At 49.9% G+C, this 23,456-nt stretch overlaps 24 non-coding genes across 24 annotated transcripts; 12 read left to right on the top strand and 12 right to left on the bottom strand.

The window, feature by feature from the left end:
• Positions 1 to 183: 183 nt before the first annotated feature.
• Positions 184 to 267, bottom strand: Trnal-uaa (transfer RNA leucine (anticodon UAA)). The gene has a single exon. It is a non-coding gene; the product is annotated as a tRNA-Leu (tRNA).
• A 671-nt stretch (positions 268 to 938) lies between these two features.
• On the top strand, positions 939 to 1,010 carry Trnag-ccc (transfer RNA glycine (anticodon CCC)). Its single transcript has one exon. It is a non-coding gene; the product is annotated as a tRNA-Gly (tRNA).
• Positions 1,011 to 2,134: 1,124 nt separating this feature from the next.
• On the bottom strand, positions 2,135 to 2,218 carry Trnal-uaa (transfer RNA leucine (anticodon UAA)). The gene has a single exon. It is a non-coding gene; the product is annotated as a tRNA-Leu (tRNA).
• Positions 2,219 to 2,889: 671 nt separating this feature from the next.
• On the top strand, positions 2,890 to 2,961 carry Trnag-ccc (transfer RNA glycine (anticodon CCC)). Its single transcript has one exon. It is a non-coding gene; the product is annotated as a tRNA-Gly (tRNA).
• Positions 2,962 to 4,085: 1,124 nt separating this feature from the next.
• Positions 4,086 to 4,169, bottom strand: Trnal-uaa (transfer RNA leucine (anticodon UAA)). Its single transcript has one exon. It is a non-coding gene; the product is annotated as a tRNA-Leu (tRNA).
• Positions 4,170 to 4,840: 671 nt separating this feature from the next.
• Positions 4,841 to 4,912, top strand: Trnag-ccc (transfer RNA glycine (anticodon CCC)). Its single transcript has one exon. It is a non-coding gene; the product is annotated as a tRNA-Gly (tRNA).
• A 1,124-nt stretch (positions 4,913 to 6,036) lies between these two features.
• Positions 6,037 to 6,120, bottom strand: Trnal-uaa (transfer RNA leucine (anticodon UAA)). The gene has a single exon. It is a non-coding gene; the product is annotated as a tRNA-Leu (tRNA).
• A 671-nt stretch (positions 6,121 to 6,791) lies between these two features.
• Trnag-ccc (transfer RNA glycine (anticodon CCC)) lies at positions 6,792 to 6,863 on the top strand. Its single transcript has one exon. It is a non-coding gene; the product is annotated as a tRNA-Gly (tRNA).
• A 1,124-nt stretch (positions 6,864 to 7,987) lies between these two features.
• Trnal-uaa (transfer RNA leucine (anticodon UAA)) lies at positions 7,988 to 8,071 on the bottom strand. The gene has a single exon. It is a non-coding gene; the product is annotated as a tRNA-Leu (tRNA).
• A 671-nt stretch (positions 8,072 to 8,742) lies between these two features.
• Positions 8,743 to 8,814, top strand: Trnag-ccc (transfer RNA glycine (anticodon CCC)). The gene has a single exon. It is a non-coding gene; the product is annotated as a tRNA-Gly (tRNA).
• Positions 8,815 to 9,938: 1,124 nt separating this feature from the next.
• On the bottom strand, positions 9,939 to 10,022 carry Trnal-uaa (transfer RNA leucine (anticodon UAA)). The gene has a single exon. It is a non-coding gene; the product is annotated as a tRNA-Leu (tRNA).
• A 671-nt stretch (positions 10,023 to 10,693) lies between these two features.
• On the top strand, positions 10,694 to 10,765 carry Trnag-ccc (transfer RNA glycine (anticodon CCC)). The gene has a single exon. It is a non-coding gene; the product is annotated as a tRNA-Gly (tRNA).
• Positions 10,766 to 11,889: 1,124 nt separating this feature from the next.
• Positions 11,890 to 11,973, bottom strand: Trnal-uaa (transfer RNA leucine (anticodon UAA)). The gene has a single exon. It is a non-coding gene; the product is annotated as a tRNA-Leu (tRNA).
• Positions 11,974 to 12,644: 671 nt separating this feature from the next.
• Positions 12,645 to 12,716, top strand: Trnag-ccc (transfer RNA glycine (anticodon CCC)). The gene has a single exon. It is a non-coding gene; the product is annotated as a tRNA-Gly (tRNA).
• A 1,124-nt stretch (positions 12,717 to 13,840) lies between these two features.
• On the bottom strand, positions 13,841 to 13,924 carry Trnal-uaa (transfer RNA leucine (anticodon UAA)). The gene has a single exon. It is a non-coding gene; the product is annotated as a tRNA-Leu (tRNA).
• A 671-nt stretch (positions 13,925 to 14,595) lies between these two features.
• On the top strand, positions 14,596 to 14,667 carry Trnag-ccc (transfer RNA glycine (anticodon CCC)). Its single transcript has one exon. It is a non-coding gene; the product is annotated as a tRNA-Gly (tRNA).
• Positions 14,668 to 15,791: 1,124 nt separating this feature from the next.
• Positions 15,792 to 15,875, bottom strand: Trnal-uaa (transfer RNA leucine (anticodon UAA)). The gene has a single exon. It is a non-coding gene; the product is annotated as a tRNA-Leu (tRNA).
• Positions 15,876 to 16,547: 672 nt separating this feature from the next.
• Trnag-ccc (transfer RNA glycine (anticodon CCC)) lies at positions 16,548 to 16,619 on the top strand. The gene has a single exon. It is a non-coding gene; the product is annotated as a tRNA-Gly (tRNA).
• Positions 16,620 to 17,743: 1,124 nt separating this feature from the next.
• On the bottom strand, positions 17,744 to 17,827 carry Trnal-uaa (transfer RNA leucine (anticodon UAA)). Its single transcript has one exon. It is a non-coding gene; the product is annotated as a tRNA-Leu (tRNA).
• Positions 17,828 to 18,452: 625 nt separating this feature from the next.
• On the top strand, positions 18,453 to 18,524 carry Trnag-ccc (transfer RNA glycine (anticodon CCC)). Its single transcript has one exon. It is a non-coding gene; the product is annotated as a tRNA-Gly (tRNA).
• A 1,124-nt stretch (positions 18,525 to 19,648) lies between these two features.
• Positions 19,649 to 19,732, bottom strand: Trnal-uaa (transfer RNA leucine (anticodon UAA)). Its single transcript has one exon. It is a non-coding gene; the product is annotated as a tRNA-Leu (tRNA).
• Positions 19,733 to 20,357: 625 nt separating this feature from the next.
• On the top strand, positions 20,358 to 20,429 carry Trnag-ccc (transfer RNA glycine (anticodon CCC)). The gene has a single exon. It is a non-coding gene; the product is annotated as a tRNA-Gly (tRNA).
• Positions 20,430 to 21,553: 1,124 nt separating this feature from the next.
• On the bottom strand, positions 21,554 to 21,637 carry Trnal-uaa (transfer RNA leucine (anticodon UAA)). Its single transcript has one exon. It is a non-coding gene; the product is annotated as a tRNA-Leu (tRNA).
• Positions 21,638 to 22,310: 673 nt separating this feature from the next.
• Trnag-ccc (transfer RNA glycine (anticodon CCC)) lies at positions 22,311 to 22,382 on the top strand. The gene has a single exon. It is a non-coding gene; the product is annotated as a tRNA-Gly (tRNA).
• The last annotated feature ends 1,074 nt before the right edge of the window (positions 22,383 to 23,456 follow it).

Below are 23,456 nucleotides of genomic sequence, written 5' to 3'. Positions count from 1 at the left end.
CCTGGCTAAAAGCCATGCCTCCTAACAGCTTTCCGTTCCTTCTGACGGCCAGACAATCAGACGTGCAGGGCAAGCGCCATAATCACTGCCGTCACTGATAATATCTCTTCAACCTGTTTGCGCGAAATTTACTTCCTTTCCCGCACGAAGGAAACGGGTAGGTTTGGAATATTTAAAATTCATTGTCAGATGTGGGGTTCGAACCCACGCTCCCTTTCGGGAACCAGAGCTTAAATCTGGCGCCTTAGACCGCTCGGCCAATCTGACATGCGAGCGGAAAAACAATGCTGCCATCGTTTCTATAAACATCTCCAGGGCCTGACTGCGAAATTTGCTTGTTTTTCTTTGTGTGAAGGAAATACGTTTTTTAGAGTATTTAAAACGAGTTGTGAGATGTGAGGTAACACCCCACCCTCACTGTCGGCACCCGGAACTTAAATATGGTGCCTGGCACCGTTGTTTTCCGACGCCTTCGGCCTTAAGTGGAACGAGCAGAACTCTAACTATCAATTTTCACATTGGCGTGGAGAAAACAACGAACGACAATAAAAGTCCGTTCCCTAGCAACGGCTACGCTGTGTATTTCGCCCTCAGGGGAAGCTAATGATATGCTCCAGGCGAGGATCAAACTAACCAACTTAACATTGTGATACTTAGGCGCTTTCTACTTCTGGACTGGCACAATTATGCTCAATCGTCTCTGGATCGTCTGTACGTACGTCACATTAGATATTTCTTATATCATGCTGCTGTAAATTAAAGGGCAGTTTTCCAACGGCTGTCAGTTGTGCTTCTATTTACGCTAGCAGCACCTACACACTGCGTTCAGATGTGCCAACCTCTGCCCTGGCGTTGAACGCCTACAGCGCCTTCGCCTTCGGCCTCTGGTGGCAGGAGGGTAGCCGATACATCGCGGCGTGAATGACTCGGCACGCAAGGCGGTGGTGGTGTAACGGTCAGCGTGGTTGCTTCCCAAGCAGTTGATCCGGGTTCGATTCCCGGCCACCGCACGAAACGTACATTTTTCTTCTAGGGCTATTCCACGTAACGTAACGCGATCCTCGAAACAGAACCGTCGTGGTACGAATAGTTTTCCTTCGCCCCACGTCTCACTCCGTGTCGCCATTGCGGTAGTCGCCGGATTTCGATTCACAGCATCGTGTGTCTCCATGTGTCGACTTGTCTCGACTTTGCTCGGCTGACGCGAGAGCTGACGCTTGGAAATGGGCATATATGTAGAGGGCAGGCGGGAGAAACGACTGCGAGAGACCAAAAACCGACAAACATACGACAGAACCTTTCATTTTATTGTGGCCACAGATTCGCGCTTTAGTGCACCGACAGGCAGGAGTGGCGTCAGCGTGCTGGACCGCATCATTATCGCTAAGCAGCGACGACACCTAAGTAAATTGGCAAAATGAAAGAAGCCAAATGTAGGTAGAGCTCCAAGCTGGTCGCCCAACCAAGTACATAACACGGCCAACCGCTATTAACTCCAATCAACAGACGAGAACCGCTGCACTCAGCGTGGTATGGCCGTTATCGACAACGCCGCGAAACGTGCAGACGTCTTGCTTCTTGTGCACATCACTTGGTATTTACCTGGCAGTGTCTCGCTGGAGGAAGCACTGTCTTTTATGAGAGAAAAATGAAATGGCACTTAGTGCTATCGAATACATGGCCTTTGTGTTCACAGCACGACGCTCTAACGTACTGAGCTGAGGAGCGATGCAATTCGGCCACGTCACCAGTCCAATACCCGGTCCACCGGCTCATCCACCTTCATTACTGCCCTGCCAGACATTTAACCACGTATCTGTTTTCGTTGACTTTTGCTTTCTTGATGCTTGGACCCAAAAAGCACAACACAAAGAAAACGTAAGCGCCGTGAGACTAGCCAAGACTCAGCAAACAAAAGTATGTTCGGCTACCAGGAATCGAATCCGGGCTGCCTGGCTAAAAGCCATGCCTCCTAACAGCTTTCCGTTCCTTCTGACGGCCAGACAATCAGACGTGCAGGGCAAGCGCCATAATCACTGCCGTCACTGATAATATCTCTTCAACCTGTTTGCGCGAAATTTACTTCCTTTCCCGCACGAAGGAAACGGGTAGGTTTGGAATATTTAAAATTCATTGTCAGATGTGGGGTTCGAACCCACGCTCCCTTTCGGGAACCAGAGCTTAAATCTGGCGCCTTAGACCGCTCGGCCAATCTGACGTGCGAGCGGAAAAACAATGCTGCCATCGTTTCTATAAACATCTCCAGGGCCTGACTGCGAAATTTGCTTGTTTTTCTTTGTGTGAAGGAAATACGTTTTTTAGAGTATTTAAAACGAGTTGTGAGATGTGAGGTAACACCCCACCCTCACTGTCGGCACCCGGAACTTAAATATGGTGCCTGGCACCGTTGTTTTCCGACGCCTTCGGCCTTAAGTGGAACGAGCAGAACTCTAACTATCAATTTTCACATTGGCGTGGAGAAAACAACGAACGACAATAAAAGTCCGTTCCCTAGCAACGGCTACGCTGTGTATTTCGCCCTCAGGGGAAGCTAATGATATGCTCCAGGCGAGGATCAAACTAACCAACTTAACATTGTGATACTTAGGCGCTTTCTACTTCTGGACTGGCACAATTATGCTCAATCGTCTCTGGATCGTCTGTACGTACGTCACATTAGATATTTCTTATATCATGCGGCTGTAAATTAAAGGGCAGTTTTCCAACGGCTGTCAGTTGTGCTTCTATTTACGCTAGCAGCACCTACACACTGCGTTCAGATGTGCCAACCTCTGCCCTGGCGTTGAACGCCTACAGCGCCTTCGCCTTCGGCCTCTGGTGGCAGGAGGGTAGCCGATACATCGCGGCGTGAATGACTCGGCACGCAAGGCGGTGGTGGTGTAACGGTCAGCGTGGTTGCTTCCCAAGCAGTTGATCCGGGTTCGATTCCCGGCCACCGCACGAAACGTACATTTTTCTTCTAGGGCTATTCCACGTAACGTAACGCGATCCTCGAAACAGAACCGTCGTGGTACGAATAGTTTTCCTTCGCCCCACGTCTCACTCCGTGTCGCCATTGCGGTAGTCGCCGGATTTCGATTCACAGCATCGTGTGTCTCCATGTGTCGACTTGTCTCGACTTTGCTCGGCTGACGCGAGAGCTGACGCTTGGAAATGGGCATATATGTAGAGGGCAGGCGGGAGAAACGACTGCGAGAGACCAAAAACCGACAAACATACGACAGAACCTTTCATTTTATTGTGGCCACAGATTCGCGCTTTAGTGCACCGACAGGCAGGAGTGGCGTCAGCGTGCTGGACCGCATCATTATCGCTAAGCAGCGACGACACCTAAGTAAATTGGCAAAATGAAAGAAGCCAAATGTAGGTAGAGCTCCAAGCTGGTCGCCCAACCAAGTACATAACACGGCCAACCGCTATTAACTCCAATCAACAGACGAGAACCGCTGCACTCAGCGTGGTATGGCCGTTATCGACAACGCCGCGAAACGTGCAGACGTCTTGCTTCTTGTGCACATCACTTGGTATTTACCTGGCAGTGTCTCGCTGGAGGAAGCACTGTCTTTTATGAGAGAAAAATGAAATGGCACTTAGTGCTATCGAATACATGGCCTTTGTGTTCACAGCACGACGCTCTAACGTACTGAGCTGAGGAGCGATGCAATTCGGCCACGTCACCAGTCCAATACCCGGTCCACCGGCTCATCCACCTTCATTACTGCCCTGCCAGACATTTAACCACGTATCTGTTTTCGTTGACTTTTGCTTTCTTGATGCTTGGACCCAAAAAGCACAACACAAAGAAAACGTAAGCGCCGTGAGACTAGCCAAGACTCAGCAAACAAAAGTATGTTCGGCTACCAGGAATCGAATCCGGGCTGCCTGGCTAAAAGCCATGCCTCCTAACAGCTTTCCGTTCCTTCTGACGGCCAGACAATCAGACGTGCAGGGCAAGCGCCATAATCACTGCCGTCACTGATAATATCTCTTCAACCTGTTTGCGCGAAATTTACTTCCTTTCCCGCACGAAGGAAACGGGTAGGTTTGGAATATTTAAAATTTATTGTCAGATGTGGGGTTCGAACCCACACTCCCTTTCGGGAACCAGAGCTTAAATCTGGCGCCTTAGACCGCTCGGCCAATCTGACGTGCGAGCGGAAACACACTGCTGCCATCGTTTCTATAAACATCTCCAGGGCCTGACTGCGAAATTTGCTTGTTTTTCTTTGTGTGAAGGAAATACGTTTTTTAGAGTATTTAAAACGAGTTGTGAGATGTGAGGTAACACCCCACCCTCACTGTCGGCACCCGGAACTTAAATATGGTGCCTGGCACCGTTGTTTTCCGACGCCTTCGGCCTTAAGTGGAACGAGCAGAACTCTAACTATCAATTTTCACATTGGCGTGGAGAAAACAACGAACGACAATAAAAGTCCGTTCCCTAGCAACGGCTACGCTGTGTATTTCGCCCTCAGGGGAAGCTAATGATATGCTCCAGGCGAGGATCAAACTAACCAACTTAACATTGTGATACTTAGGCGCTTTCTACTTCTGGACTGGCACAATTATGCTCAATCGTCTCTGGATCGTCTGTACGTACGTCACATTAGATATTTCTTATATCATGCTGCTGTAAATTAAAGGGCAGTTTTCCAACGGCTGTCAGTTGTGCTTCTATTTACGCTAGCAGCACCTACACACTGCGTTCAGATGTGCCAACCTCTGCCCTGGCGTTGAACGCCTACAGCGCCTTCGCCTTCGGCCTCTGGTGGCAGGAGGGTAGCCGATACATCGCGGCGTGAATGACTCGGCACGCAAGGCGGTGGTGGTGTAACGGTCAGCGTGGTTGCTTCCCAAGCAGTTGATCCGGGTTCGATTCCCGGCCACCGCACGAAACGTACATTTTTCTTCTAGGGCTATTCCACGTAACGTAACGCGATCCTCGAAACAGAACCGTCGTGGTACGAATAGTTTTCCTTCGCCCCACGTCTCACTCCGTGTCGCCATTGCGGTAGTCGCCGGATTTCGATTCACAGCATCGTGTGTCTCCATGTGTCGACTTGTCTCGACTTTGCTCGGCTGACGCGAGAGCTGACGCTTGGAAATGGGCATATATGTAGAGGGCAGGCGGGAGAAACGACTGCGAGAGACCAAAAACCGACAAACATACGACAGAACCTTTCATTTTATTGTGGCCACAGATTCGCGCTTTAGTGCACCGACAGGCAGGAGTGGCGTCAGCGTGCTGGACCGCATCATTATCGCTAAGCAGCGACGACACCTAAGTAAATTGGCAAAATGAAAGAAGCCAAATGTAGGTAGAGCTCCAAGCTGGTCGCCCAACCAAGTACATAACACGGCCAACCGCTATTAACTCCAATCAACAGACGAGAACCGCTGCACTCAGCGTGGTATGGCCGTTATCGACAACGCCGCGAAACGTGCAGACGTCTTGCTTCTTGTGCACATCACTTGGTATTTACCTGGCAGTGTCTCGCTGGAGGAAGCACTGTCTTTTATGAGAGAAAAATGAAATGGCACTTAGTGCTATCGAATACATGGCCTTTGTGTTCACAGCACGACGCTCTAACGTACTGAGCTGAGGAGCGATGCAATTCGGCCACGTCAGCAGTCCAATACCCGGTCCACCGGCTCATCCACCTTCATTACTGCCCTGCCAGACATTTAACCACGTATCTGTTTTCGTTGACTTTTGCTTTCTTGATGCTTGGACCCAAAAAGCACAACACAAAGAAAACGTAAGCGCCGTGAGACTAGCCAAGACTCAGCAAACAAAAGTATGTTCGGCTACCAGGAATCGAATCCGGGCTGCCTGGCTAAAAGCCATGCCTCCTAACAGCTTTCCGTTCCTTCTGACGGCCAGACAATCAGACGTGCAGGGCAAGCGCCATAATCACTGCCGTCACTGATAATATCTCTTCAACCTGTTTGCGCGAAATTTACTTCCTTTCCCGCACGAAGGAAACGGGTAGGTTTGGAATATTTAAAATTCATTGTCAGATGTGGGGTTCGAACCTACGCTCCCTTTCGGGAACCAGAGCTTAAATCTGGCGCCTTAGACCGCTCGGCCAATCTGACGTGCGAGCGGAAAAACAATGCTGCCATCGTTTCTATAAACATCTCCAGGGCCTGACTGCGAAATTTGCTTGTTTTTCTTTGTGTGAAGGAAATACGTTTTTTAGAGTATTTAAAACGAGTTGTGAGATGTGAGGTAACACCCCACCCTCACTGTCGGCACCCGGAACTTAAATATGGTGCCTGGCACCGTTGTTTTCCGACGCCTTCGGCCTTAAGTGGAACGAGCAGAACTCTAACTATCAATTTTCACATTGGCGTGGAGAAAACAACGAACGACAATAAAAGTCCGTTCCCTAGCAACGGCTACGCTGTGTATTTCGCCCTCAGGGGAAGCTAATGATATGCTCCAGGCGAGGATCAAACTAACCAACTTAACATTGTGATACTTAGGCGCTTTCTACTTCTGGACTGGCACAATTATGCTCAATCGTCTCTGGATCGTCTGTACGTACGTCACATTAGATATTTCTTATATCATGCTGCTGTAAATTAAAGGGCAGTTTTCCAACGGCTGTCAGTTGTGCTTCTATTTACGCTAGCAGCACCTACACACTGCGTTCAGATGTGCCAACCTCTGCCCTGGCGTTGAACGCCTACAGCGCCTTCGCCTTCGGCCTCTGGTGGCAGGAGGGTAGCCGATACATCGCGGCGTGAATGACTCGGCACGCAAGGCGGTGGTGGTGTAACGGTCAGCGTGGTTGCTTCCCAAGCAGTTGATCCGGGTTCGATTCCCGGCCACCGCACGAAACGTACATTTTTCTTCTAGGGCTATTCCACGTAACGTAACGCGATCCTCGAAACAGAACCGTCGTGGTACGAATAGTTTTCCTTCGCCCCACGTCTCACTCCGTGTCGCCATTGCGGTAGTCGCCGGATTTCGATTCACAGCATCGTGTGTCTCCATGTGTCGACTTGTCTCGACTTTGCTCGGCTGACGCGAGAGCTGACGCTTGGAAATGGGCATATATGTAGAGGGCAGGCGGGAGAAACGACTGCGAGAGACCAAAAACCGACAAACATACGACAGAACCTTTCATTTTATTGTGGCCACAGATTCGCGCTTTAGTGCACCGACAGGCAGGAGTGGCGTCAGCGTGCTGGACCGCATCATTATCGCTAAGCAGCGACGACACCTAAGTAAATTGGCAAAATGAAAGAAGCCAAATGTAGGTAGAGCTCCAAGCTGGTCGCCCAACCAAGTACATAACACGGCCAACCGCTATTAACTCCAATCAACAGACGAGAACCGCTGCACTCAGCGTGGTATGGCCGTTATCGACAACGCCGCGAAACGTGCAGACGTCTTGCTTCTTGTGCACATCACTTGGTATTTACCTGGCAGTGTCTCGCTGGAGGAAGCACTGTCTTTTATGAGAGAAAAATGAAATGGCACTTAGTGCTATCGAATACATGGCCTTTGTGTTCACAGCACGACGCTCTAACGTACTGAGCTGAGGAGCGATGCAATTCGGCCACGTCACCAGTCCAATACCCGGTCCACCGGCTCATCCACCTTCATTACTGCCCTGCCAGACATTTAACCACGTATCTGTTTTCGTTGACTTTTGCTTTCTTGATGCTTGGACCCAAAAAGCACAACACAAAGAAAACGTAAGCGCCGTGAGACTAGCCAAGACTCAGCAAACAAAAGTATGTTCGGCTACCAGGAATCGAATCCGGGCTGCCTGGCTAAAAGCCATGCCTCCTAACAGCTTTCCGTTCCTTCTGACGGCCAGACAATCAGACGTGCAGGGCAAGCGCCATAATCACTGCCGTCACTGATAATATCTCTTCAACCTGTTTGCGCGAAATTTACTTCCTTTCCCGCACGAAGGAAACGGGTAGGTTTGGAATATTTAAAATTCATTGTCAGATGTGGGGTTCGAACCTACGCTCCCTTTCGGGAACCAGAGCTTAAATCTGGCGCCTTAGACCGCTCGGCCAATCTGACGTGCGAGCGGAAAAACAATGCTGCCATCGTTTCTATAAACATCTCCAGGGCCTGACTGCGAAATTTGCTTGTTTTTCTTTGTGTGAAGGAAATACGTTTTTTAGAGTATTTAAAACGAGTTGTGAGATGTGAGGTAACACCCCACCCTCACTGTCGGCACCCGGAACTTAAATATGGTGCCTGGCACCGTTGTTTTCCGACGCCTTCGGCCTTAAGTGGAACGAGCAGAACTCTAACTATCAATTTTCACATTGGCGTGGAGAAAACAACGAACGACAATAAAAGTCCGTTCCCTAGCAACGGCTACGCTGTGTATTTCGCCCTCAGGGGAAGCTAATGATATGCTCCAGGCGAGGATCAAACTAACCAACTTAACATTGTGATACTTAGGCGCTTTCTACTTCTGGACTGGCACAATTATGCTCAATCGTCTCTGGATCGTCTGTACGTACGTCACATTAGATATTTCTTATATCATGCTGCTGTAAATTAAAGGGCAGTTTTCCAACGGCTGTCAGTTGTGCTTCTATTTACGCTAGCAGCACCTACACACTGCGTTCAGATGTGCCAACCTCTGCCCTGGCGTTGAACGCCTACAGCGCCTTCGCCTTCGGCCTCTGGTGGCAGGAGGGTAGCCGATACATCGCGGCGTGAATGACTCGGCACGCAAGGCGGTGGTGGTGTAACGGTCAGCGTGGTTGCTTCCCAAGCAGTTGATCCGGGTTCGATTCCCGGCCACCGCACGAAACGTACATTTTTCTTCTAGGGCTATTCCACGTAACGTAACGCGATCCTCGAAACAGAACCGTCGTGGTACGAATAGTTTTCCTTCGCCCCACGTCTCACTCCGTGTCGCCATTGCGGTAGTCGCCGGATTTCGATTCACAGCATCGTGTGTCTCCATGTGTCGACTTGTCTCGACTTTGCTCGGCTGACGCGAGAGCTGACGCTTGGAAATGGGCATATATGTAGAGGGCAGGCGGGAGAAACGACTGCGAGAGACCAAAAACCGACAAACATACGACAGAACCTTTCATTTTATTGTGGCCACAGATTCGCGCTTTAGTGCACCGACAGGCAGGAGTGGCGTCAGCGTGCTGGACCGCATCATTATCGCTAAGCAGCGACGACACCTAAGTAAATTGGCAAAATGAAAGAAGCCAAATGTAGGTAGAGCTCCAAGCTGGTCGCCCAACCAAGTACATAACACGGCCAACCGCTATTAACTCCAATCAACAGACGAGAACCGCTGCACTCAGCGTGGTATGGCCGTTATCGACAACGCCGCGAAACGTGCAGACGTCTTGCTTCTTGTGCACATCACTTGGTATTTACCTGGCAGTGTCTCGCTGGAGGAAGCACTGTCTTTTATGAGAGAAAAATGAAATGGCACTTAGTGCTATCGAATACATGGCCTTTGTGTTCACAGCACGACGCTCTAACGTACTGAGCTGAGGAGCGATGCAATTCGGCCACGTCACCAGTCCAATACCCGGTCCACCGGCTCATCCACCTTCATTACTGCCCTGCCAGACATTTAACCACGTATCTGTTTTCGTTGACTTTTGCTTTCTTGATGCTTGGACCCAAAAAGCACAACACAAAGAAAACGTAAGCGCCGTGAGACTAGCCAAGACTCAGCAAACAAAAGTATGTTCGGCTACCAGGAATCGAATCCGGGCTGCCTGGCTAAAAGCCATGCCTCCTAACAGCTTTCCGTTCCTTCTGACGGCCAGACAATCAGACGTGCAGGGCAAGCGCCATAATCACTGCCGTCACTGATAATATCTCTTCAACCTGTTTGCGCGAAATTTACTTCCTTTCCCGCACGAAGGAAACGGGTAGGTTTGGAATATTTAAAATTCATTGTCAGATGTGGGGTTCGAACCTACGCTCCCTTTCGGGAACCAGAGCTTAAATCTGGCGCCTTAGACCGCTCGGCCAATCTGACGTGCGAGCGGAAAAACAATGCTGCCATCGTTTCTATAAACATCTCCAGGGCCTGACTGCGAAATTTGCTTGTTTTTCTTTGTGTGAAGGAAATACGTTTTTTAGAGTATTTAAAACGAGTTGTGAGATGTGAGGTAACACCCCACCCTCACTGTCGGCACCCGGAACTTAAATATGGTGCCTGGCACCGTTGTTTTCCGACGCCTTCGGCCTTAAGTGGAACGAGCAGAACTCTAACTATCAATTTTCACATTGGCGTGGAGAAAACAACGAACGACAATAAAAGTCCGTTCCCTAGCAACGGCTACGCTGTGTATTTCGCCCTCAGGGGAAGCTAATGATATGCTCCAGGCGAGGATCAAACTAACCAACTTAACATTGTGATACTTAGGCGCTTTCTACTTCTGGACTGGCACAATTATGCTCAATCGTCTCTGGATCGTCTGTACGTACGTCACGTTAGATATTTCTTATATCATGCTGCTGTAAATTAAAGGGCAGTTTTCCAACGGCTGTCAGTTGTGCTTCTATTTACGCTAGCAGCACCTACACACTGCGTTCAGATGTGCCAACCTCTGCCCTGGCGTTGAACGCCTACAGCGCCTTCGCCTTCGGCCTCTGGTGGCAGGAGGGTAGCCGATACATCGCGGCGTGAATGACTCGGCACGCAAGGCGGTGGTGGTGTAACGGTCAGCGTGGTTGCTTCCCAAGCAGTTGATCCGGGTTCAATTCCCGGCCACCGCACGAAACGTACATTTTTCTTCTAGGGCTATTCCACGTAACGTAACGCGATCCTCGAAACAGAACCGTCGTGGTACGAATAGTTTTCCTTCGCCCCACGTCTCACTCCGTGTCGCCATTGCGGTAGTCGCCGGATTTCGATTCACAGCATCGTGTGTCTCCATGTGTCGACTTGTCTCGACTTTGCTCGGCTGACGCGAGAGCTGACGCTTGGAAATGGGCATATATGTAGAGGGCAGGCGGGAGAAACGACTGCGAGAGACCAAAAACCGACAAACATACGACAGAACCTTTCATTTTATTGTGGCCACAGATTCGCGCTTTAGTGCACCGACAGGCAGGAGTGGCGTCAGCGTGCTGGACCGCATCATTATCGCTAAGCAGCGACGACACCTAAGTAAATTGGCAAAATGAAAGAAGCCAAATGTAGGTAGAGCTCCAAGCTGGTCGCCCAACCAAGTACATAACACGGCCAACCGCTATTAACTCCAATCAACAGACGAGAACCGCTGCACTCAGCGTGGTATGGCCGTTATCGACAACGCCGCGAAACGTGCAGACGTCTTGCTTCTTGTGCACATCACTTGGTATTTACCTGGCAGTGTCTCGCTGGAGGAAGCACTGTCTTTTATGAGAGAAAAATGAAATGGCACTTAGTGCTATCGAATACATGGCCTTTGTGTTCACAGCACGACGCTCTAACGTACTGAGCTGAGGAGCGATGCAATTCGGCCACGTCACCAGTCCAATACCCGGTCCACCGGCTCATCCACCTTCATTACTGCCCTGCCAGACATTTAACCACGTATCTGTTTTCGTTGACTTTTGCTTTCTTGATGCTTGGACCCAAAAAGCACAACACAAAGAAAACGTAAGCGCCGTGAGACTAGCCAAGACTCAGCAAACAAAAGTATGTTCGGCTACCAGGAATCGAATCCGGGCTGCCTGGCTAAAAGCCATGCCAACTAACAGCTTTCCGTTCCTTCTGACGGCCAGACAATCAGACGTGCAGGGCAAGCGCCATAATCACTGCCGTCACTGATAATATCTCTTCAACCTGTTTGCGCGAAATTTACTTCCTTTCCTGCACGAAGGAAACGGGTAGGTTTGGAATATTTAAAATTCATTGTCAGATGTGGGGTTCGAACCCACGCTCCCTTTCGGGAACCAGAGCTTAAATCTGGCGCCTTAGACCGCTCGGCCAATCTGACGTGCGAGCGGAAAAACAATGCTGCCATCGTTTCTATAAACATCTCCAGGGCCTGACTGCGAAATTTGCTTGTTTTTCTTTGTGTGAAGGAAATACGTTTTTTAGAGTATTTAAAACGAGTTGTGAGATGTGAGGTAACACCCCACCCTCACTGTCGGCACCCGCAACTTAAATATGGTGCCTGGCACCGTTGTTTTCCGACGCCTTCGGCCTTAAGTGGAACGAGCAGAACTCTAACTATCAATTTTCACATTGGCGTGGAGAAAACAACGAACGACAATAAAAGTCCGTTCCCTAGCAACGGCTACGCTGTGTATTTCGCCCTCAGGGGAAGCTAATGATATGCTCCAGGCGAGGATCAAACTAACCAACTTAACATTGTGATACTTAGGCGCTTTCTACTTCTGGACTGGCACAATTATGCTCAATCGTCTCTGGATCGTCTGTACGTACGTCACATTAGATATTTCTTATATCATGCTGCTGTAAATTAAAGGGCAGTTTTCCAACGGCTGTCAGTTGTGCTTCTATTTACGCTAGCAGCACCTACACACTGCGTTCAGATGTGCCAACCTCTGCCCTGGCGTTGAACGCCTACAGCGCCTTCGCCTTCGGCCTCTGGTGGCAGGAGGGTAGCCGATACATCGCGGCGTGAATGACTCGGCACGCAAGGCGGTGGTGGTGTAACGGTCAGCGTGGTTGCTTCCCAAGCAGTTGATCCGGGTTCGATTCCCGGCCACCGCACGAAACGTACATTTTTCTTCTAGGGCTATTCCACGTAACGTAACGCGATCCTCGAAACAGAACCGTCGTGGTACGAATAGTTTTCCTTCGCCCCACGTCTCACTCCGTGTCGCCATTGCGGTAGTCGCCGGATTTCGATTCACAGCATCGTGTGTCTCCATGTGTCGACTTGTCTCGACTTTGCTCGGCTGACGCGAGAGCTGACGCTTGGAAATGGGCATATATGTAGAGGGCAGGCGGGAGAAACGACTGCGAGAGACCAAAAACCGACAAACATACGACAGAACCTTTCATTTTATTGTGGCCACAGATTCGCGCTTTAGTGCACCGACAGGCAGGAGTGGCGTCAGCGTGCTGGACCGCATCATTATCGCTAAGCAGCGACGACACCTAAGTAAATAGGCAAAATGAAAGAAGCCAAATGTAGGTAGAGCTCCAAGCTGGTCGCCCATCCAAGTACTAAACACGGCCAACCGCTATTAACTCCAATCAACAGACGAGAGCCGCTGCACTCAGCGTGGTATGGCCGTTATCGACAACGCCGCGAAACGTGCAGACGTCTTGCTTCTTGTGCACATCACTTGGTATTTACCTGGCAGTGTCTCGCTGGAGGAAGCACTGTCTTTTATGAGAGAAAAATGAAATGGCACTTAGTGCTATCGAATACATGGCCTTTGTGTTCACAGCACGACGCTCTAACGTACTGAGCTGAGGAGCGATGCAATTCGGCCACGTCACCAGTCCACTACCCGGTCCACCGGCTCATCCACCTTCATTACTGCCCTGCCAGACATTTAACCACGTATCTGTTTTCGTTGACTTTTGCTTTCTTGATGCTTGGACCCAAAAAGCACAACACAAAGAAAACGTAAGCGCCGTGAGACTAGCCAAGACTCAGCAAACAAAAGTATGTTCGGCTACCAGGAATCGAATCCGGGCTGCCTGGCTAAAAGCCATGCCTCCTAACAGCTTTCCGTTCCTTCTGACGGCCAGACAATCAGACGTGCAGGGCAAGCGCCATAATCACTGCCGTCACTGATAATATCTCTTCAACCTGTTTGCGCGAAATTTACTTCCTTTCCCGCACGAAGGAAACGGGTAGGTTTGGAATATTTAAAATTCATTGTCAGATGTGGGGTTCGAACCCAAGCTCCCTTTCGGGAACCAGAGCTTAAATCTGGCGCCTTAGACCGCTCGGCCAATCTGACGTGCGAGCGGAAAAACAATGCTGCCATCGTTTCTATAAACATCTCCAGGGCCTGACTGCGAAATTTGCTTGTTTTTCTTTGTGTGAAGGAAATACGTTTTTTAGAGTATTTAAAACGAGTTGTGAGATGTGAGGTAACACCCCACCCTCACTGTCGGCACCCGGAACTTAAATATGGTGCCTGGCACCGTTGTTTTCCGACGCCTTCGGCCTTAAGTGGAACGAGCAGAACTCTAACTATCAATTTTCACATTGGCGTGGAGAAAACAACGAACGACAATAAAAGTCCGTTCCCTAGCAACGGCTACGCTGTGTATTTCGCCCTCAGGGGAAGCTAATGATATGCTCCAGGCGAGGATCAAACTAACCAACTTAACATTGTGATACTTAGGCGCTTTCTACTTCTGGACTGGCACAATTATGCTCAATCGTCTCTGGATCGTCTGTACGTACGTCACATTAGATATTTCTTATATCATGCGGCTGTAAATTAAAGGGCAGTTTTCCAACGGCTGTCAGTTGTGCTTCTATTTACGCTAGCAGCACCTACACACTGCGTTCAGATGTGCCAACCTCTGCCCTGGCGTTGAACGCCTACAGCGCCTTCGCCTTCGGCCTCTGGTGGCAGGAGGGTAGCCGATACATCGCGGCGTGAATGACTCGGCACGCAAGGCGGTGGTGGTGTAACGGTCAGCGTGGTTGCTTCCCAAGCAGTTGATCCGGGTTCGATTCCCGGCCACCGCACGAAACGTACATTTTTCTTCTAGGGCTATTCCACGTAACGTAACGCGATCCTCGAAACAGAACCGTCGTGGTACGAACAGTTTTCCTTCGCCCCACGTCTCACTCCGTGTCGCCATTGCGGTAGTCGCCGGATTTCGATTCACAGCATCGTGTGTCTCCATGTGTCGACTTGTCTCGACTTTGCTCGGCTGACGCGAGAGCTGACGCTTGGAAATGGGCATATATGTAGAGGGCAGGCGGGAGAAACGACTGCGAGAGACCAAAAACCGACAAACATACGACAGAACCTTTCATTTTATTGTGGCCACAGATTCGCGCTTTAGTGCACCGACAGGCAGGAGTGGCGTCAGCGTGCTGGACCGCATCATTATCGCTAAGCAGCGACGACACCTAAGTAAATAGGCAAAATGAAAGAAGCCAAATGTAGGTAGAGCTCCAAGCTGGTCGCCCATCCAAGTACTAAACACGGCCAACCGCTATTAACTCCAATCAACAGACGAGAACCGCTGCACTCAGCGTGGTATGGCCGTTATCGACAACGCCGCGAAACGTGCAGACGTCTTGCTTCTTGTGCACATCACTTGGTATTTACCTGGCAGTGTCTCGCTGGAGGAAGCACTGTCTTTTATGAGAGAAAAATGAAATGGCACTTAGTGCTATCGAATACATGGCCTTTGTGTTCACAGCACGACACTCTAACGTACTGAGCTGAGGAGCGATGCAATTCGGCCACGTCACCAGTCCAATACCCGGTCCACCGGCTCATCCACCTTCATTACTGCCCTGCCAGACATTTAACCACGTATCTGTTTTCGTTGACTTTTGCTTTCTTGATGCTTGGACCCAAAAAGCACAACACAAAGAAAACGTAAGCGCCGTGAGACTAGCCAAGACTCAGCAAACAAAAGTATGTTCGGCTACCAGGAATCGAATCCGGGCTGCCTGGCTGAAAGCCATGCCTCCTAACAGCTTTCCGTTCCTTCTGACGGCCAGACAATCAGACGTGCAGGGCAAGCGCCATAATCACTGCCGTCACTGATAATATCTCTTCAACCTGTTTGCGCGAAATTTACTTCCTTTCCCGCACGAAGGAAACGGGTAGGTTTGGAATATTTAAAATTCATTGTCAGATGTGGGGTTCGAACCCACGCTCCCTTTCGGGAACCAGAGCTTAAATCTGGCGCCTTAGACCGCTCGGCCAATCTGACGTGCGAGCGGAAACACACTGCTGCCATCGTTTCTATAAACATCTCCAGGGCCTGACTGCGAAATTTGCTTGTTTTTTTTTGTGTGAAGGAAATACGTTTTTTTAGAGTATTTAAAACGAGTTGTGAGATGTGAGGTAACACTCCACCCTCACTGTCGGCACCCGGAACTTAAATATGGTGCCTGGCACCGTTGTTTTCCGACGCCTTCGGCCTTAAGTGGAACGAGCAGAACTCTAACTATCAATTTTCACATTGGCGTGGAGAAAACAACGAACGACAATAAAAGTCCGTTCCCTAGCAACGGCTACGCTGTGTATTTCGCCCTCAGGGGAAGCTAATGATATGCTCCAGGCGAGGATCAAACTAACCAACTTAACATTGCGATACTTAGGCGCTTTCTACTTCTGGACTGGCACAATTATGCTCAATCGTCTCTGGATCGTCTGTACGTACGTCACATTAGATATTTCTTATATCATGCGGCTGTAAATTAAAGGGCAGTTTTCCAACGGCTGTCAGTTGTGCTTCTATTTACGCTAGCAGCACCTACACACTGCGTTCAGATGTGCCAACCTCTGCCCTGGCGTTGAACGCCTACAGCGCCTTCGCCTTCGGCCTCTGGTGGCAGGAGGGTAGCAGATACATCGCAGCGTGAATGACTCGGCACGCAAGGCGGTGGTGGTGCAACGGTCAGCATGGTTGCTTCCCAAGCAGTTGATCCGGGTTCGATTCCCGGCCACCGCACGAAACGTACATTTTTCTTCTAGGGCTATTCCACGTAACGTAACGCGATCCTCGAAACAGAACCGTCGTGGTACGAATAGTTTTCCTTCGCCCCACGTCTCACTCCGTGTCGCCATTGCGGTAGTCGCCGGATTTCGATTCACAGCATCGTGTGTCTCCATGTGTCGACTTGTCTCGACTTTGCTCGGCTGACGCGAGAGCTGACGCTTGGAAATGGGCATATATGTAGAGGGCAGGCGGGAGAAACGACTGCGAGAGACCAAAAACCGACAAACATACGACAGAACCTTTCATTTTATTGTGGCCACAGATTCGCGCTTTAGTGCACCGACAGGCAGGAGTGGCGTCAGCGTGCTGGACCGCATCATTATCGCTAAGCAGCGACGACACCTAAGTAAATAGGCAAAATGAAAGAAGCCAAATGTAGGTAGAGCTCCAAGCTGGTCGCCCATCCAAGTACTAAACACGGCCAACCGCTATTAACTCCAATCAACAGACGAGAGCCGCTGCACTCAGCGTGGTATGGCCGTTATCGACAACGCCGCGAAACGTGCAGACGTCTTGCTTCTTGTGCACATCACTTGGTATTTACCTGGCAGTGTCTCGCTGGAGGAAGCACTGTCTTTTATGAGAGAAAAATGAAATGGCACTTAGTGCTATCGAATACATGGCCTTTGTGTTCACAGCACGACGCTCTAACGTACTGAGCTGAGGAGCGATGCAATTCGGCCACGTCACCAGTCCACTACCCGGTCCACCGGCTCATCCACCTTCATTACTGCCCTGCCAGACATTTAACCACGTATCTGTTTTCGTTGACTTTTGCTTTCTTGATGCTTGGACCCAAAAAGCACAACACAAAGAAAACGTAAGCGCCGTGAGACTAGCCAAGACTCAGCAAACAAAAGTATGTTCGGCTACCAGGAATCGAATCCGGGCTGCCTGGCTAAAAGCCATGCCTCCTAACAGCTTTCCGTTCCTTCTGACGGCCAGACAATCAGACGTGCAGGGCAAGCGCCATAATCACTGCCGTCACTGATAATATCTCTTCAACCTGTTTGCGCGAAATTTACTTCCTTTCCCGCACGAAGGAAACGGGTAGGTTTGGAATATTTAAAATTCATTGTCAGATGTGGGGTTCGAACCCACGCTCCCTTTCGGGAACCAGAGCTTAAATCTGGCGCCTTAGACCGCTCGGCCAATCTGACGTGCGAGTGGAAACACACTGCTGCCATAGTTTCTATAAACATCTCCAGGGCCTGACTGCGAAATTTGCTTGTTTTTCTTTGTGTGAAGGAAATACGTTTTTTTAGAGTATTTAAAACGAGTTGTGAGATGTGAGGTAACACCCCACCCTCACTGTCGGCACCCGGAACTTAAATATGGTGCCTGGCACCGTTGTTTTCCGACGCCTTCGGCCTTAAGTGGAACGAGCAGAACTCTAACTATCAATTTTCACATTGGCGTGGAGAAAACAACGAACGACAATAAAAGTCCGTTCCCTAGCAACGGCTACGCTGTGTATTTCGCCCTCAGGGGAAGCTAATGATATGCTCCAGGCGAGGATCAAACTACACAATTATGCTCAATCGTCTCTGGATCGTCTGTACGTACGTCACATTAGATATTTCTTATATCATGCTGCTGTAAATTAAAGGGCAGTTTTCCAACGGCTGTCAGTTGTGCTTCTATTTACGCTAGCAGCACCTACACACTGCGTTCAGATGTGCCAACCTCTGCCCTGGCGTTTAACGCCTACAGCGCCTTCGCCTTCGGCCTCTGGTGGCAGGAGGGTAGCCGATACATCGCGGCGTGAATGACTCGGCACGCAAGGCGGTGGTGGTGTAACGGTCAGCGTGGTTGCTTCCCAAGCAATTGATCCGGGTTCGACTCCCGGCCACCGCACGAAACGTACACTTTTCTTCTAGGGCTATTCCACGTAACGTAACGCGATCCTCGAAACAGAACCGTCGTGGTACGAATAGTTTTCCTTCGCCCCACGTCTCACTCCGTGTCGCCATTGCGGTAGTCGCCGGATTTCGATTCACAGCATCGTGTGTCTCCATGTGTCGACTTGTCTCGACTTTGCTCGGCTGACGCGAGAGCTGACGCTTGGAAATGGGCATATATGTAGAGGGCAGGCGGGAGAAACGACTGCGAGAGACCAAAAACCGACAAACATACGACAGAACCTTTCATTTTATTGTGGCCACAGATTCGCGCTTTAGTGCACCGACAGGCAGGAGTGGCGTCAGCGTGCTGGACCGCATCATTATCGCTAAGCAGCGACGACACCTAAGTAAATAGGCAAAATGAAAGAAGCCAAATGTAGGTAGAGCTCCAAGCTGGTCGCCCAACCAAGTACATAACACGGCAAACCGCTATTAACTCCAATCAACAGACGAGAACCGCTGCACTCAGCGTGGTATGGCCGTTATCGACAACGCCGCGAAACGTGCAGACGTCTTGCTTCTTGTGCACATCACTTGGTATTTACCTGGCAGTGTCTCGCTGGAGGAAGCACTGTCTTTTATGAGAGAAAAATGAAATGGCACTTAGTGCTATCGAATACATGGCCTTTGTGTTCACAGCACGACGCTCTAACGTACTGAGCTGAGGAGCGATGCAATTCGGCCACGTCACCAGTCCACTACCCGGTCCACCGGTTCATCCACCTTCATTACTGCCCTGCCAGACATTTAACCACGTATCTGTTTTCGTTGACTTTTGCTTTCTTGATGCTTGGACCCAAAAAGCACAACACAAAGAAAACGTAAGCGCCGTGAGACTAGCCAAGACTCAGCAAACAAAAGTATGTTCGGCTACCAGGAATCGAATCCGGGCTGCCTGGCTAAAAGCCATGCCTCCTAACAGCTTTCCGTTCCTTCTGACGGCCAGACAATCAGACGTGCAGGGCAAGCGCCATAATCACTGCCGTCACTGATAATATCTCTTCAACCTGTTTGCGCGAAATTTACTTCCTTTCCCGCACGAAGGAAACGGGTAGGTTTGGAATATTTAAAATTCATTGTCAGATGTGGGGTTCGAACCCACGCTCCCTTTCGGGAACCAGAGCTTAAATCTGGCGCCTTAGACCGCTCGGCCAATCTGACGTGCGAGTGGAAACACACTGCTGCCATAGTTTCTATAAACATCTCCAGGGCCTGACTGCGAAATTTGCTTGTTTTTCTTTGTGTGAAGGAAATACGTTTTTTTAGAGTATTTAAAACGAGTTGTGAGATGTGAGGTAACACCCCACCCTCACTGTCGGCACCCGGAACTTAAATATGGTGCCTGGCACCGTTGTTTTCCGACGCCTTCGGCCTTAAGTGGAACGAGCAGAACTCTAACTATCAATTTTCACATTGGCGTGGAGAAAACAACGAACGACAATAAAAGTCCGTTCCCTAGCAACGGCTACGCTGTGTATTTCGCCCTCAGGGGAAGCTAATGATATGCTCCAGGCGAGGATCAAACTACACAATTATGCTCAATCGTCTCTGGATCGTCTGTACGTACGTCACATTAGATATTTCTTATATCATGCTGCTGTAAATTAAAGGGCAGTTTTCCAACGGCTGTCAGTTGTGCTTCTATTTACGCTAGCAGCACCTACACACTGCGTTCAGATGTGCCAACCTCTGCCCTGGCGTTTAACGCCTACAGCGCCTTCGCCTTCGGCCTCTGGTGGCAGGAGGGTAGCCGATACATCGCGGCGTGAATGACTCGGCACGCAAGGCGGTGGTGGTGTAACGGTCAGCGTGGTTGCTTCCCAAGCAATTGATCCGGGTTCGATTCCCGGCCACCGCACGAAACGTACATTTTTCTTCTAGGGCTATTCCACGTAACGTAACGCGATCCTCGAAACAGAACCGTCGTGGTACGAATAGTTTTCCTTCGCCCCACGTCTCACTCCGTGTCGCCATTGCGGTAGTCGCCGGATTTCGATTCACAGCATCGTGTGTCTCCATGTGTCGACTTGTCTCGACTTTGCTCGGCTGACGCGAGAGCTGACGCTTGGAAATGGGCGTATATGTAGAGGGAAGGCGGGAGAAACGACTGCGAGAGACCAAAAACCGACAAACATACGACAGAACCTTTCATTTTATTGTGGCCACAGATTCGCGCTTTAGTGCACCGACAGGCAGGAGTGGCGTCAGCGTGCTGGACCGCATCATTATCGCTAAGCAGCGACGACACCTAAGTAAATAGGCAAAATGAAAGAAGCCAAATGTAGGTAGAGCTCCAAGCTGGTCGCCCAACCAAGTACATAACACGGCAAACCGCTATTAACTCCTATCAACAGACGAGAACCGCTGCACTCAGCGTGGTATGGCCGTTATCGACAACGCCGCGAAACGTGCAGACGTCTTGCTTCTTGTGCACATCACTTGGTATTTACCTGGCAGTGTCTCGCTGGAGGAAGCACTGTCTTTTATGAGAGAAAAATGAAATGGCACTTAGTGCTATCGAATACATGGCCTTTGTGTTCACAGCACGACGCTCTAACGTACTGAGCTGAGGAGCGATGCAATTCGGCCACGTCACCAGTCCAATACCCGGTCCACCGGCTCATCCACCTTCATTACTGCCCTGCCAGACATTTAACCACGTATCTGTTTTCGTTGACTTTTGCTTTCTTGATGCTTGGACCCAAAAAGCACAACACAAAGAAAACGTAAGCGCCGTGAGACTAGCCAAGACTCAGCAAACAAAAGTATGTTCGGCTACCAGGAATCGAATCCGGGCTGCCTGGCTAAAAGCCATGCCTCCTAACAGCTTTCCGTTCCTTCTGACGGCCAGACAATCAGACGTGCAGGGCAAGCGCCATAATCACTGCCGTCACTGATAATATCTCTTCAACCTGTTTGCGCGAAATTTACTTCCTTTCCCGCACGAAGGAAACGGGTAGGTTTGGAATATTTAAAATTCATTGTCAGATGTGGGGTTCGAACCCACGCTCCCTTTCGGGAACCAGAGCTTAAATCTGGCGCCTTAGACCGCTCGGCCAATCTGACGTGCGAGCGGAAACACACTGCTGCCATCGTTTCTATAAACATCTCCAGGGCCTGACTGCGAAATTTGCTTGTTTTTTCTTTGTGTGAAGGAAATACGTTTTTTTAGAGTATTTAAAACGAGTTGTGAGCTGTGAGGTAACACCCCACCCTCACTGTCGGCACCCGGAACTTAAATATGGTGCCTGGCACCGTTGTTTTCCGACGCCTTCGGCCTTAAGTGGAACGAGCAGAACTCTAACTATCAATTTTCACATTGGCGTGGAGAAAACAACGAACGACAATAAAAGTCCGTTCCCTAGCAACGGCTACGCTGTGTATTTCGCCCTCAGGGGAAGCTAATGATATGCTCCAGGCGAGGATCAAACTAACCAACTTAACATTGTGATACTTAGGCGCTTTCTACTTCTGGACTGGCACAATTATGCTCAATCGTCTCTGGATCGTCTGTACGTACGTCACATTAGATATTTCTTATATCATGCGGCTGTAAATTAAAGGGCAGTTTTCCAACGGCTGTCAGTTGTGCTTCTATTTACGCTAGCAGCACCTACACACTGCGTTCAGATGTGCCAACCTCTGCCCTGGCGTTGAACGCCTACAGCGCCTTCGCCTTCGGCCTCTGGTGGCAGGAGGGTAGCCGATACATCGCGGCGTGAATGACTCGGCACGCAAGGCGGTGGTGGTGTAACGGTCAGCGTGGTTGCTTCCCAAGCAGTTGATCCGGGTTCGATTCCCGGCCACCGCACGAAACGTACATTTTTCTTCTAGGGCTATTCCACGTAACGTAACGCGATCCTCGAAACAGAACCGTCGTGGTACGAACAGTTTTCCTTCGCCCCACGTCTCACTCCGTGTCGCCATTGCGGTAGTCGCCGGATTTCGATTCACAGCATCGTGTGTCTCCATGTGTCGACTTGTCTCGACTTTGCTCGGCTGACGCGAGAGCTGACGCTTGGAAATGGGCATATATGTAGAGGGCAGGCGGGAGAAACGACTGCGAGAGACCAAAAACCGACAAACATACGACAGAACCTTTCATTTTATTGTGGCCACAGATTCGCGCTTTAGTGCACCGACAGGCAGGAGTGGCGTCAGCGTGCTGGACCGCATCATTATCGCTAAGCAGCGACGACACCTAAGTAAATAGGCAAAATGAAAGAAGCCAAATGTAGGTAGAGCTCCAAGCTGGTCGCCCAACCAAGTACATAACACGGCCAACCGCTATTAACTCCAATCAACAGACGAGAACCGCTGCACTCAGCGTGGTATGGCCGTTATCGACAACGCCGCGAAACGTGCAGACGTCTTGCTTCTTGTGCACATCACTTGGTATTTACCTGGCAGTGTCTCGCTGGAGGAAGCACTGTCTTTTATGAGAGAAAAATGAAATGGCACTTAATGCTATCGAATACATGGCCTTTGTGTTCACAGCACGACGCTCTAACGTACTGAGCTGAGGAGCGATGCAATTCGGCCACGTCACCAGTCCAATACCCGGTCCACCGGCTCATCCACCTTCATTACTGCCCTGCCAGACATTTAACCACGTATCTGTTTTCGTTGACTTTTGCTTTCTTGATGCTTGGACCCAAAAAGCACAACACAAAGAAAACGTAAGCGCCGTGAGACTAGCCAAGACTCAGCAAACAAAAGTATGTTCGGCTACCAGGAATCGAATCCGGGCTGCCTGGCTAAAAGGCATGCCTCCTAACAGCTTTCCGTTCCTTCTGACGGCCAGACAATCAGACGTGCAGGGCAAGCGCCATAATCACTGCCGTCACTGATAATATCTCTTCAACCTGTTTGCGCGAAATTTACT

The sequence above is a fragment of the Schistocerca gregaria genome, chromosome 2 (genome assembly GCF_023897955.1).
Source record: "Schistocerca gregaria isolate iqSchGreg1 chromosome 2, iqSchGreg1.2, whole genome shotgun sequence".
Classification (NCBI taxonomy): Eukaryota; Metazoa; Arthropoda; class Insecta; order Orthoptera; family Acrididae; genus Schistocerca; species Schistocerca gregaria.
This window is presented reverse-complemented; position numbering and strand designations above follow the sequence as displayed.